Below are 14,853 nucleotides of genomic sequence, written 5' to 3'. Positions count from 1 at the left end.
GGGACATACTTATGCTAAAAAGTTACTCATTGTTTATCTAAAATACAAATGTACTGCAGCTTTATGTATTTTTTACTTGCTAAATTTGGCAGCTCTACTCTTTGGAGGAGCTGCATTTGAGGAGTCCATGGGACACAAGGTAGAGTTGGAGACATGTCTCACATTGAAGGATGAAGTCTCAGCTAAAGGTACACAGCTGAGAATCACATAAAGAAAGATGCATGCCTCTGGTTCTTGTACTTGGCTGCATCTTAGTATCACATAGAGAGCTTAAGAACAAACAAACACCACTGAGCAGATATTCTGACTTAGTCTATGGTACAGTCTGGCTCTGTGATGTTTTAAAGCTCCCTCAGGTGATCTCACATGCAGCAAAGTTTAGGAATCACTGATCTAAGCCACGGAAACAGATGAAATCACCGAAGCAGAAAAGAATGCACCAGATGGTTCTCTGGGGAGCTATCGTGTCTAAAGGTACGTAGGGACAAGGAGACCACAGAGAGGGTGAGGATCCATGCAGAGGGCAGGGAGAAAACAGCAAGGACAAAGAGGAGATCAGAGATGCTGTGGTCAGCTGTGGTCAGTGCTGCAGGAGGGGGTCAGAGAGGGGCCACAGAGATGTTCCATCAGGCCTGTCTATTAGGACAGGCAGCTTTTGTGGTCTCAGGGTCACAGAGTGTGAATGTGGAGGCCCAGCTGCAGCGGTTGAGGAGCACATGAGGATGAACGAGGTAAATTCACCAACAGACTTACTGGTGTTCATAGGCAAATATTTTATCCCTTGTTTCTTTATCTGAAGAACAGAGAAAATGCCACCTTTTCTACTGGATTCCCAGGAGGACAAAAGCTGGATAATAAAAAAAAATTACAAGTGAAACTTCTTTTAGATGAGGTTCTAGAAAGAATACAACATTGATTTTGAAACAATCAGTCCCACAGTCATCACTTCCCAGCTCTGTGACCATGGTCGTGACAGCAGCCTCTGTGAGCTTCGGTTACTTTAAATGGGGGTAATTGTACCTATTTCACTGGCATGGTGAGGGTGAGAAGGCATATTCAGCCCCCTGAACAGTGCCTGATATATCTTGGCTTCCATTTTTTTTCTAAACTACAAAGAGCTATGCAAATGTAAGATGATGATGACAGTAGCAATGGTGGCAGTTATAAGGGAAGAAGGAAGGACACTCCAAAAGGTTTAAAAGGTAGAGTCTACACAGAAAATAAAGATTTCCCCAACATAGGTGTGGTTTACTTGAGAAATTTTTACCAGTCTCATAACCATGCTTCCTCTTGTCCCAGTGGGAACACAGGACGGGTGGGGGAGGGAGGTGGAGGGAAGAGACAATGCATGAATGAATATGCACGAGAGAACACACCAATTTACTTATCGGTATTTCAGAGGCAACACCCTGAAGTCTTCCATCACTACGAAGGGATTTTAATTTCCCTTGGGGATGTTTTTCTCTTCATCTCCCACTAAAAGAAAATCTGAAAATAGCCATTACAAATGAGGGTTGCATTTTTCCACTGTGAGACTACAGCTCGTTCCAACATCCTTTCTCCCAGTGAACCCACTGCTCAGGCAAGTGAGCAGGTGCGCAAGATCAAAGCCCTCAGTAATGGCTAAAAAGTGCCTAATTTGCCTAATTATAACAGTTAAAACTCAAAGAGAATTTTTTATCTTTAAAACACCTTACAAAAGTTAACTAATTAATACTCATAACACCTTCTGAAGCATGTATTATTTTTTTTAACTCAAGGAGACATTTCAGTTGCTGGTTGAAATTTAAATATAACTGGATATGCAACCAAACTCAGGTTGGCTGAAGATGTCACAAGCCGTTCTCTCCAAGGATGATTTGTGTTATAACTAAGGCAGTGGTCCCCAAACCCCGGGCCGCGGACCGATACCGGTCCGTGGGCCATTTGGTACCGGTCCGCAGAGAAAGAATAAATAACTTACATTATTTCCGTTTTATTTATATTTAAGTCTGAATGATGTTTTATTTTTTTAAAATGACCAGATTCCCTCTGTTACATCCGTCTAAGACTCACTCTTGACGCTTGTCTCGGTCACGTGATACATTTATCCGTCCCACCCTAAAGGCCGGTCCGTGAAAATATTTTCTGACATTAAACCTGTTCGTGGCCCAAAAAAAGTTGGGGACCACTGAAGTAAGAAATTGAACAGACTGCTTCAGTAGCAGTCTGAAAACAATAAAAGGCTATTGTTTACTAAGAGATCTGTTTCAAAGAAACATTCAAATCAGCAATTTGGGAGGAATGCAGGCTTATCTAAGAATGACCTCTTCTACAAAATTAAGGTGTCAGTATTCTTCGAAATTATTTGCCTTACTTTGAGGCCCCAGCAAGTCTCCATTATTCAGGTTAGATCAGTTCTTCTCAGCCTTGGCACAGCTGACATTTTGGACTGGATAATTTTATTTGGGAGGCTTCCCTGTGCATTATGAAATGTTTAGAAGTACTCCTGACCTCAGCTTACTATATGCCAGTAGCACACCACCTCTCCTTTCTCCCAGTTTTGACAATAAAATGTCTCTAGACATTGCTAACTATGCCCTGGAGGGCAAAATTGCCACTGCGTGAGAATCACTGGCTTAGAGAGTCAAAGTATTTCTCTCCAGTATTGCACATATCCAAAGGGCTCTTGATTTACCAGGAAAGAATTTTTTGTTTCTTTCATGGGTCATTACTCTTTGATCTCGATGAATTCCAGATTTTCCCATGGCCTAAGGTGACAGGTATATGCACACAGAGGGTTCCTAAAAGGTGCGCAGAGTCCTGAGTGTTGCCTTTTGGGAAGAGGTTGCAATACCCTGGACAACTCTGGGTAGTGGCTGGAAACTGAGCTGGGGGTGTCTGCCTGTGGCCTGGAGCTTCTTCAACTCTCCAGCTTTCCCACTGGCAAAGCTAATTTCCAAGGTAGACATGCAGCCCACACAGGACATTTCTGGCCTTGAGTGCCTCCTCCAACTTTGCACCCGCAAATGCCAGACACTCCCACTTTCTTAGCTGGGAGGAGAAGCCAAAAACTCAGTGGGCTAGTGAGAAAGAGTAATTGGGTATCAACCTTTTAGAAATCAGTCTTTTCTTCTTTATCCCTCTTCATCTCCATTCCCATTCTCTGACCTTCCCACACCCCCAGCGATGAAGAAAATCTTGGTGTCCTTTAGACCTATCAGACAAAATCATACTGTGGTAGTTAAGCTTCAAAAAATGTGATGAAATTTACCTCATGGCAGATAAAGTTTAAGGGATGAACTGATTGGTGTACTTATAAAAGTCATGTGTTGCCTGACCTGTGGTGGCGCAGTGGATAAAATGTCAACCTGGAACGCTGATGTTACTGGTTCAAAACCCTGGGCTTGCCCGGTCAAGGCACATGTGGGAGTTGATACTTCCTGCTCCTCCCCCTTCTCTCTCTCTCTCTCTCTTGTTTTCTCTCTCTCTCTCCTTCTCTAAAATGAATAAAGTCTTTAAAAAATTTACTTTTAAGATTCATATGTTGAAGCCTTAATTCCCAATGTGACTATATTTGGAGATAGAGTATTTAAGGAGTTAATTGCAGTTAAATGAAGTCATCAGAGTGGGACCCTAGTTAGAAAGGACTGGTGTCCTTTTATGAAGAGCAAGAGGCACCAGCAGTGTGCATGCAGAAAGCAAAGGCTATGTGAGCTCACAGTGAGAAGGTGGCTGTCTGCAAGCCAGGAAGAGATTCCTCACCAGGAGTCAATCCTACACCTTGATCTTGGACTTCCAACCTCCACGTGAGGATGAAGAAATTAGATGCTGTTCTTTAAGTCACCCAGTCTATAGTATTCTGTTATGACAACCTGAGCAGACTAAGATATTATATAGAGTACTATCCAGAAGGTGTTTTAAAAAAAAGGGGGGGGGGGGAGACACGATAATTCTTGATAACCTGGAGAGATCTACAAGGTGTATTAAGTGGGAGAAAACAGCACCACCAAACCATATGTACATTATCATTCCCTTCTTATCTGCAGACCCCACAGACAAAAACTATGCACATATGCTTTAATGTGTTTGCATAGATATCATGATATGTCTTGAAGAAGAGCTGCAATCTGACAACAGCAGTTCAGGAGAAGCCTGGGGTTTGGGAGGGGTGTGGTCATGAGGGGCTTCTATACTATTTGGAATTTTCAAAAACAAAAATGTATGTATTAGTTATTTCATAAAACAAATAAAAAACTAAGCTTTTTTTCCCTTTTGGTACCACCTGCTCTTCCTGGTCTCTTCAAAGCCTGAGCTATGTTCTCAGTGATGTCACATGGGGGCTCTCCTAAAAGTAGCATAAACCATAGAAAATATGGACTTCTTTTGATCTAAACACTATAAATGAACCAGGCAATTTCCCAACCTTTGAATGTAACGTCCCAGGATGCTGGAGGGGAAGGGCAGAGAGAAGAAATCACCCCTTCCTCAAAACACAAAGTTCATTAGTAGGAAGGAAAATTAAGATAATTCACTCTTTAGACATGTGCCCCTGGGATTTCTCATTCAATTCTTTTCAGTGGCATTCAGGAGAGAGAAAAATAGTTTAATAACAATAAAGAATGAAACAGACTATCCAGACAAAATATACCAAAGTAATAAAAATAACTCTCCATGAAATAGATTACTAAATAAAACCAGAATTGGTTGAGAAGAACAGACATCAAAGCCAGACTGGGTGATTTTACGGGATTCATGACATTGCTCAATAATTTTGCCCACGTATCTGCAGGACATGCTCTCCTGTGTTACAAGTTTACAGTGAGACCTGCCTAGTAAGTGACCAGCAGCCAAAGCAGTCCCAACCGAAGCACACTTTCTGTGACCCACACATTGGCTCTTGCAGGAAGAATAAATAATCTGCTCCTTTTTTAAAAAGGGAACCAACACATGATTTTCCCTTCATATGATTGTGGTTATTCTAGCAGATATTTGGATAATATGTAGAAATGGGCTGTTTCATTTTTTTGTTGTAGGAGTTAGTTTAGCATTGGATGGGGGAATGTAAATTTATAGGTGGCTCCCTATAAATTTATCCTTTGGTCTCCCTTTTCTCTCCCAGTGTGAACAGGCAGTGAGTCTCTCTCCCTAAGACTCACAGACACATTCCAGGTCTTGCTTCTGTCTTTTCTCTCTTGGCTATGTGAGAACTTTAGTCCCACGGGCTTTTGCTTCCCTCCAGGAATTAGCCATGAGGCCTTTGCCCAGGATGAGCTTTCTCCTCAGAAAGCCGTTCCTCCTTTCTCTGTACCATCCAGACTAAGCCCTTCTTATCAGCAGCCATGGTCACCATCTACAACTCCATAGCTCTTACCACAATTTCACTCAATCATTTAATGCCTGTCTGTTCTGCTAGACTCTAACCTTCAGAAAGGCTGGTTTTGCGTTACCTTGTTTGACACTGAGTGTCCAAAATCATGCCTGGAAAAGTTCCCAGTATGTATTTAAAAACAAACAACTAAACTATGTATTTTAGGAGATAATCGAATGACTTAAAGTCAACTAAGATATAATTTCCAAGGATAGTAAAGAGCCTGACTCAAAACAATCCTTTTGAGATGGGGTGGCCCTAGGGATGTCTGGGAAATTCATGGATGTGGAAAGACAGAGGAAACATTCGCTGGTCTTACCATAGTTTGTAGCCAGTAAAAGAGGGATACTACTGGTTCTGTATTTCAAGACTATCTCAAACTGATTCTCCAGTTTACCTTGGGTCCAGAGTTAGGGCAAGTCATACCAGGAGTGGACTCTGCACCACCGACCAGTGCCAATGTCAGCAGGGCTGATGTCGGAGTCTCTTTTGTTAGCAATGGAGTTTCTGGCTGAGTTGCCTTTATTTCCAGCAGCATCTTTCCAAGAATTTTGTTCCCCTTAAATTTTGGTCATAGTAATGACACATTCCACTTATTCAGCCTTGACACAATGACTTTCATCCCCAAAGCTGTCTGCTGGAGTGTGTGTGTGTGTGTGTGTGTGTGCGCGCGCGCATGTGTTGGGGGGATATACACACTCCAGAAGAACTTATTAGGAAGAATCTTTCATCCACATGATGGTTCATTGCTGATCATTCAATATTCTCTTTTTCTATTAGGTTTTAACATAGCCCACTCCCATTTAATCAGAACACTAAAATATTTCTCAGACGAACTTTAATGAAAATGTTGGCAGTGAAAAACGGCACCAAGTGTTAATTAAAACTTCAGTTCAGTAACTTTGGCACTTGAGTTTTTATTTAGAAGAATTCAGAGCCAAGGAACTCAAATTATAAGAGAAAATTTATTTAGAAAGTTACACAGATAGTGAAAGGACCCTTGAAACTTAGGAACAAAAGAAGGAGGAGAGGCTCAGGTTCCTGCAGAGAGGGCTCAGGAGAGGGTCTCAGTAGGACAGTCCTCAGCCTTCCGGGTGTGCCCCTCAGGGCCTCGGTCTCCACTGATTGGCCAGCACCAGGGCAAGGGGTCATAGTCAATGCCATGGAGTCACTCTGACTGATTTTGCCACCTCTCTGGGCCTGGAGCTTAAACACAGTTGAGGCCTAGAAGTCATCTCCAGGGCTAATGCTTAAAGAATGGTGATACGAGGGCTTGTCGGTTTGCCTGTTGCTAGGCACCCAGGGCTCTCTGCCCTGGTGACCCTCTGCACCAGGCCTGTCTTCCTCCTCTGCTCACATCTGTCTAATGCCTACTACAAAAGAACTGGTGGAATTTTGGATAAATGATAGTGTTTTGCTCTCTTATCGAGAGTGTAGAAGTCTCTCAATTATCCTTTTAAATGAGTAAGTTTAGTGGTGACAGAAATATATGTAGAAGAGAACTCATAATTAACACATATGTGCCCATTGTGTTTATATTTGGCTAGTAACTTCTTAGAATCAGAAGATTTTTTAGTTTATTTTGGAAAAGTGTTTTCTAACCACCTTGCCTTGGGGCTACGGCTATACTGCAAATTAAAAGGAGACAACAGGCCCTGGCTGATTGGCTCAGTGGTAGAGAATCAGCCTGGCGTATGTGGTTGTCCTGGGTTCAATTCTCGGCCAGGGCACACAGGAGAAGCGCCCATCTGCTTCTCCCTCCCTTCCCCCCTCCTTCCTCTCTGTCTCTCTCTTCCCTTCCTGCAGCCAAGGCTCCACTGGAGCAAAGTTGGCCCGGGCACTGAGGATGGCTCCATGGCCTCCACCTCAGGCACTGGAATGGCTCCAATTGCAACAGAGCAACACCCCAGAGGGGCCAAGCACCGCCCCCTGGTGGACTTGCCAGGTGGATCCCAGTCGGGCACATGTGGGAGTCTGTTTCTCCTTTGCTTCTCACTTCAAAAAAAAACCCAAACAAATAAAAGAGAGGCAACAGTAGATAGTAGAAATAGAGAAGGAAGCAGAGCAGACCTTCAATTCCAGTTTCTGAGGCTAATGCAGATGGCAAATGTAATGGCCGCCTGTTACAATCACCTGTGACCTCCACCCCAGGATGTCTGGAGGGTGGGCCTAGGCCTGAGCATCTTTGAAGCTCCCAGATGATTCCAATGTGTATGAACTTTGGGTTTAGTAGCTTCACTGTGCTTTGTAACTCTCATCTGATGAGATATAGATCTGAAGCCTGCAAGTACTTTGGTAAAAACAGCTGTTTCCAATGAAAGCATGCAAAACCTCAATTATATCTGTGTCAGCAGAAGTAAAAAAGAACCAGGAGTCACAATGTATCCCTTCAACAGTATTTGTACCGAATCTTCAAGGGTACCAAGTTTTATTTCTAAGGTTTTTCATTGCTGTATGCTTTGTTATCCATAATGGACTAGTTAAATAAATGGTGGTCAACCTCAGAATATGAACTGCTAAAAGAGAGAACAATAGAATACTTCTATATACGAAGTGCCTACTATGTGCACTTACTACAAATGAGATCTTGTTCCAGAAACTTTGAATTCAACAGAGTCCAGGACAAAGCTCCTCATCTTTGTGAAGCTTACATTCTAGGTAAGGTCAGCTATATAATTATAAAATTTCAAAAATTATAATTTTTCAAAAATTTCAAGATGGGGACAGCAGAGCGTTAAATGAAACCAGGGTCCTTTTGAGTGCAGCCTCACAAGAATGCGCAGGCTGCGTGCCTTCCAGCCAGCCCAGGTTCTAGCGGGAGACAATATACAGATAGTAAGTACGTAAATTATTCAGCATGTCAGAGGTGGTGAGTGCTAATGGAGGGGAAAGTAGAATATAGAAGAGAAGTCAAGCTGCAACTTTAAACAGGGTGGTCAGGGTGGGTACATTGGAAGAATGAGATTTGAGCAAAGAGTTTAATGAAACGAGGGCATCAGACCTGAGTATTTGGGGAAAGAGCTTTCCAGGCAGAACAACAAGTAAAGCAAAGGCTGCGGGAAGGCAGGGTGCGTGCCTGGGGCATGGCTGGAGCAACCTGCGAGGAATGGTCAGAGTGGAGAGGAGAGGCTGGATCACATGGGGCCTTATACCTACTGTTAAGGGCTCTGCACTTCCTCATGGCATCTTAAAAGAATTACTCTACTGCTGGATGAAGTATGTAGGTGGATGGGCAAGGGTAAAGGAAGAGGAACAGGAGGGAAGCCACTGCAGTATATGGAAGAGAGGTGAGACAGGACAGAGAATGAAAATACATTTTGGTATATTAGAATAAATATATATAACATAATGTGACATGAAAAATTATCCACATATATAAGGTAAAGGTACAGTGCATAAAAGACTATACTTATTGGCCCATTCTCTTTGTATAAAAACAAAACCCCTGCCTGACCAGGTGTTGGCACAGTGAATAGAGCATTGGACTGGGATGCGGAGGACCCAGGTTCGAACCCCTGATGTCACTGGCTTGAGCACGGGCTCATCCGGCTTGAGCGTGGGCTCACCAGCTTGAGCACGGGCCACTGGCTTGAACGTGATATCATAGATATGACCCCATGGTTGCTACCTTGAGCCCAAAGGTTGCTGGCTTGAAGCCCAGTGTTGCTCGCTTGAGCCCAAGGTTGCTGGCTTGAGCAAAGGGTCACTTGCTCTGCTGTAGCCTCCCTCTCACCCCCACCCCTGGTCAAGGCACATATGAGAAAGCAATCAATTACCACTAAGGTGCCACTACAAGGAATTGATGCTTTTCATCTCTCTCTCTTCCTGTCTGTCCCTATCTGTCCCTCTGTCTCTCTCTCTCTCTCTCTCTCTCTCTCTCTGTCTTTGTCATAAAAAAAAGAAAAAGAAAAAAAAATCCCAAACTATATACCTGTATGTTAACCTCCCCTTACCTGCACAGGATACATTGGAAGACACCAGTGGATGCCTGAAACCGCAGGCAGCACTGAGCCCTGCACAGACTATGTTTTTCTTATATGTATCCCTAGGATAAAGTTTAATTTGTGAATTAGGCACAATAAGAGATTAAGAGGAATAAATAATAGTAAAACTAGAACAATCATAAAGATATACTTTAAAAAATATTTTGTGAATATGGTCTCTTTCCATTCACATCTTCCACCCACAAAGTTCCTCCCACCTTTTCCATCTTAACTAAGCCTAAAGAACCGCAGCCATAACGCTCGTAGTTTGAGGCATGACAGCAGAACTTGCACAGATTCTTTTCCTTTTTCACAATTTCAGATAGATGATCCATTCTTACTGTAGACCAGTGGTAGTCAACCTGACCCCTACCGCCCCCTAGGGGGCGCTCCAGCTTTCATGGTGGGCAGTAGCAGAGCAACCAAAGTATAAATAAAAAGATAGATTTAACTATAATAAGTTGTTTTATAAAGATTTATTCTGCCAAACTTAGCGAAAATCCGACATAAAGTACTTGGTAAGTAATTATTATTATATGCTTTAACTTGCTGTACCTTTGCTTTATATATTTTATAAAGTAAAGTTACTTCCCTACTTTATAAATCACCATGACTGTGGAACCGGTGGGTGGTTAGAAAATTTTCTACAAACAGAGATACAAAAGTGGGTGGTAGGTATAAAAAGGTTGACAACCCCTGCTGTAGACCTTACCAACCTCAGCATACGATTTTTTTCTTTTCCTTCCTTAAGTTGCTAATTCACCTTTTTACTTAGAGGAAGCACTTTATGGCTTCCTCTGTGGCTTATCATATTGCCAGCCTCAGAACTCTTGTGCTTTGGGGCCATTGTTAAGTAAAATAATGATTATCTGAACACAAGCACTGCGATATCCTGACAGTAGGTCTCATCACAAGACAGAGACTACTAAGTGACTAAGGGACAGGGGCGTCCACAACGTGCAGATGCGGGGCAATGGCATGGTTCATGTGTGAGGCACAAGATCTAATCATGCTACTCAGAATGGCCTGCAATTTATAACTTGTGAGTTCTTTATTTCTGGAACTTTCCACTTATTATTTTTGGACCAGAGTTGCTAACTGAAACAGCAGAGTGAAACCGTGGCTAAGGGGAGATGACTGCATACATATTTATATATAAGTAGAAAGAGATCATAGATATCTCAAACTAAGCTATTAGCAATAGTTATGGTACTTCTGTGGCTCAGGATTGACAGGTGGTAAGAAACAGTGTTATAGTCTCCTGACATGCTTGAATATTTTACTGTAAGTATAACTTTGTAAATTAAAAAAACTGCTTTTCAAAGTAAGATATCAGAGGAATGGCTTCTCTCTTACACTCAAACATAGCAATATCTGACAAAGACTACATCATTTTAAGTGGTTTTCTACAGATTAAGAAAGACATAGTTTCAAAAAACAGGAAAACAAAATCACAAGGCTTGCAATCAGGATCTGGAAAAGAAAGGGGTGGGGAACTTACACCTGGAGTAACCCAGGTAGAGAGTAAATGACTGACCTTAGCTAACAGAAGAAATCGGGTGCAAAGTGTTCCACATGCATGAAGGCAGGATTCAGTTTGGAAGGAAAATGAACTCTTGTAATAAGAGGAGGATCAACATGGGCCCGGGGCCTCTGCAGCCCTGAGAATCCTGCCTGCCTCCCCTTGGTTTTCCACAAGGGTCGCTGCCGGACTTGCAGAGCCTAACTGGACACACTCCCACTGTCCCCTACTCTGCTCTGAGGCCATCCTTCTGAAGCTCAAACCTGAGGTGGTCACCACCCCCTGGCCCAGCAACATGGAGCTCCCTGGAGGTCCTGTTAACCTCTTCAACAATCTCCTGTTACTCCTAAGTCTAAAATTCAAACAAGGCCAGCCTGCCCCTTCATGGTGTACTGTAACTCCTCCCATTTCGTAACGCACTCTGCCCCCTGATGTTCGAACTTCCTCTTTTTCAGTTCATTCCTTCTCCGCCTCCTGGGATTATAACCTTCCTCAATCTAGCGAAATCCCCTGTGAATTACCTTCATAGGATTCTGTGTGTGGTTCATGGGTATTTGTCTTTCCCCACCAAACATGTTTCTAGTCCCACCGAGTGCCTGGCAGAGTCAGTCCTCAGCATGGACTGCAGAAACAATCCAGTACCAAGCCTTGCCTATTATGCAGGTAGAATTAGTAGCCTTTCTGAGCTATTTCCCTTCAACTCTGATCATCTCAGGTCAGAGACTTTATTCCCTGAGGGATAAATACAGTCCTAATTGGTGTGGTGTTTAGAGTACCAGGCCACTCAGACCAAGTGGATCTTGCGGGACATGACGGTGAAGGAGAAAGGTGATAGAGGCTAGCAGTCACATGTACTACTTGAGTATTTACTGTTCATAACACCTTGCTTAAATCCATCTTCTTTCAAAAAGATTCGCTGCTCACATTACAGAATTACAGTCGTTCCCCTGCTCCTGATGGTGGGCACAATGTATAAAGACCTCACTGGGTGAAACTTGTCAAAAACTTTTCACAGAAAGCAAACTCCAAAAAACAAAACAAAATCTCACTCCAAATAATCGTGTGGGAGAGGGCCCACCTTTGTCATTCCCTTCTTCAAAGCTTGTAATGACATGTATTCCAAAAGTACTAGGATCATATTGTGCTGACACCTCACCCCCAATGCTGATCATGTGGCCTGATTATGAGAAAAACTACCTGGAGGAACTTGAAAGGCCTCCTTCTTTAACCATTAATGCAGACCATCAAAGGTGGTCTCCGACTGCTCGCCAGCAGGAAGAACTCCCTGAGAGCCATAGCTGAGTCACCTCGCATTCTTTTTAGTGTGGCTATTTATGGCAAAGAACTTCTGTGACATAAGGTCTTTACAAGTAGCTACATTTAAGCCAGGGACCATTTCTAGATGCCATCTTTAACAACAACAAAAAAATACCAGTGTCGCCTGACCAGGTGGTGGCGCAGTGGATAGAGCATCGGACTGGGATGCAGAGGACCCGGGTTTGAGACCCCGAGGTCACCAGCTTGAGCATGGGCTCATCTAGTTTGAACAAAAGCTCACCAGCTTGGACCCAAGGTCGCTGGCTTGAGCAAGGGGCTACTCAGTCTGCTGTAGCCCCACGGTCAAGGCACATATGAGAAAGCAATCAATGAACAACTAAGGTGTCGCAACAAAAAACTGATGATTGATGCTTCTCATCTCTCTCCATTCCTGTCTGTCTGTCCCTATCTATCCCTCTCTCTGACTCTGTCTCTGTAAAAAAACAAAAAAACAAAACAAAAAAACAACAAAAAAAACCAATGTCCATAATAACCATGTTGGTGACAAAATAAAGCAAAATACAGTGTGTCTGTAAAAGTCATGGTGCACTTTTGTCCAGTCACAGGAAAGCAACAAAAGATGATAGAAATGTGAAATCTGCACCAAATAAAAGGAAAACTCTCCCAGTTTCATACCTATTCAGTGCAGTTCCATGTGAGCTCACGCAGATTTTTTAGGGCTCCTTGGGTAGCTATCCCATATAGCCTCTACAGACTCGTCACTGACTGATGGCCTACCAGAACGAGGTTTCTCCACCAAACTGCCGGTTTCCTTCAACTGCTTATCCCACCAAGTAATGTTATTCCTATGTGGTGGCGCTTCGTTATAAACGCGCCAATATTCACGTTGCACTTTGGTCACGGATTCGAATTTAGGGAGCCACAGAACACATTGAACTTTCCTCTGTACCGTCCATATCTCGACTGGCATGGCCGTGGGCTGCTCCGCTGTATACACGGTGTTACATCATCATCTGCGCATGCGCACATGCTGCCACATCATCCTACAGAAACTGGGAGGGTTTTCCTTTTATTTGGTGCAGATTTCACATTTCTATCGTCTTTTGTTGCTTTCCTGTGACCAGTCAAAAGTGCACCATGACTTTACGGACACACTGTACAGCAAAAGAGATGAATTGTAGGAAGGCCGGTATACTATTAAACACAGTAAACTTTTGAGTGCCCAGGAACTTAGGTTCTGTAGGAAAACCCAAAGTCATACTGAAGGAACAATCCAAAAACTGTGTGAGGGAACTGGAACATCATTAGAAACTACATGATCAAGCAGGAACGATATTCAGTCACTCACTAATGGGTTGAACTTTTCATCTAGTAAGATTAGTAATGCAGTCTTAACTCCACAAACATCTCTATCTGTCAGTTATGGTCCTTGACTATGTGTTAAGTTTCACAGCACAACCCTTTGGTTTCATATTTCAAAACACTGGTGAGCCCAATTATACCTACACTGGTGAGCCCAATTATACCTGTGAAGTAACATAAGCCATGTTGTTCGTGAACTTTATCATAAAAATAGGCCTTCTTCCCCATTTTAATAGAGTGATAAAATATTTCATTTTGATGGAAAAACAAACCAGGAAAATGGAAATGGAAATAGAATACTGTCTCCTCCTCAAAAAAATGTCTTTTACTGAGGATTCTTCTGTTTGTCAGGTGTGTTAAGCACTTTGCCTTGATTCTTCCCAACTCTATTAGGTGTAGCTTTTTAAAGATGAGGAAACTGAGGTTAAGGAACTTGCCCAATATCATAAATATGAAGTGAAGAAGCTCTTTAATTGATAGGTATTTGTTGGGCAAATGGATTTGTAAAATTTGTATTTTTTGTTTGCTCACATTCATTGTTAAAAAATGGCACTTGGCAGCCAGCCACCTGTGTGCTTGCCCTCAGAGCAGGGCAGTGGATTGCAAGTTGCTGATTGCATTCCTGCTTGGGAGGGGCCATTGTTTTGCTAATGTTTGCTGGAGGAGGGGTCTTTTAGGGCAGTGGTCCCCAGCCCCAGGCTGACCGGTACTGGTCCCCAGAGAAAGAATAAATAACTTACATTATTTCCGTTTTATTTATATTTATATTTAAGTCTGAATGATGTTTTATTTTTAAAAAATGACCAGATTCCCTCTGTCACATCCGTCTAAGACTCACTATTGACGCTTGTTTCGGTCACGTGATGCATTTATCCATCCCACCCTAAAGGCCGGTCGGTGAAAATATTTTCTGACATTAAACCGGTCTGTGGCCCAAAAAAGGTTGGGGACCACTGTTTTAGGGCCCAGGCAGTTTTGCAGGGAGAGCAGAGAGAATGCAGAGTGCTGAAGAAGAAGCAAGTTTTTGGAGGGAAGGTGTGCAGATGGAGAACCAGAGCTGAGGGGCTTTATGAGCTCCACTGAGACTGGTGAGGCCTTTGACTCTAGAAGCTGGAGAACGTGTCAGGGCTTTGGAAGCCCTAATGAAAGGGAAGTGTTTTCCCTGCCTATTTGCTTGGTTGGCCGGTGCGAGACTTTAATAAAGGAATGGCCCACCAGTTTTGGCTCCACTGCTTCTTTACGGTCTGCCCGAATCCAATGAGAACCTGCATGGGCACGATGGTGGCGGCCCCTGGCCCTACAGTAATGCTTTATTACCAGGATTCCATGCTTTACCATGCTGCCCAAACTTTCCTGAG

This window comes from Saccopteryx leptura, chromosome 10, assembly GCF_036850995.1.
Source record: "Saccopteryx leptura isolate mSacLep1 chromosome 10, mSacLep1_pri_phased_curated, whole genome shotgun sequence".
In the NCBI taxonomy this organism is placed as follows: Eukaryota; Metazoa; Chordata; class Mammalia; order Chiroptera; family Emballonuridae; genus Saccopteryx; species Saccopteryx leptura.
The sequence above is the reverse complement of the archived record's forward strand: the minus strand, read 5'-3'. Positions refer to the sequence as shown.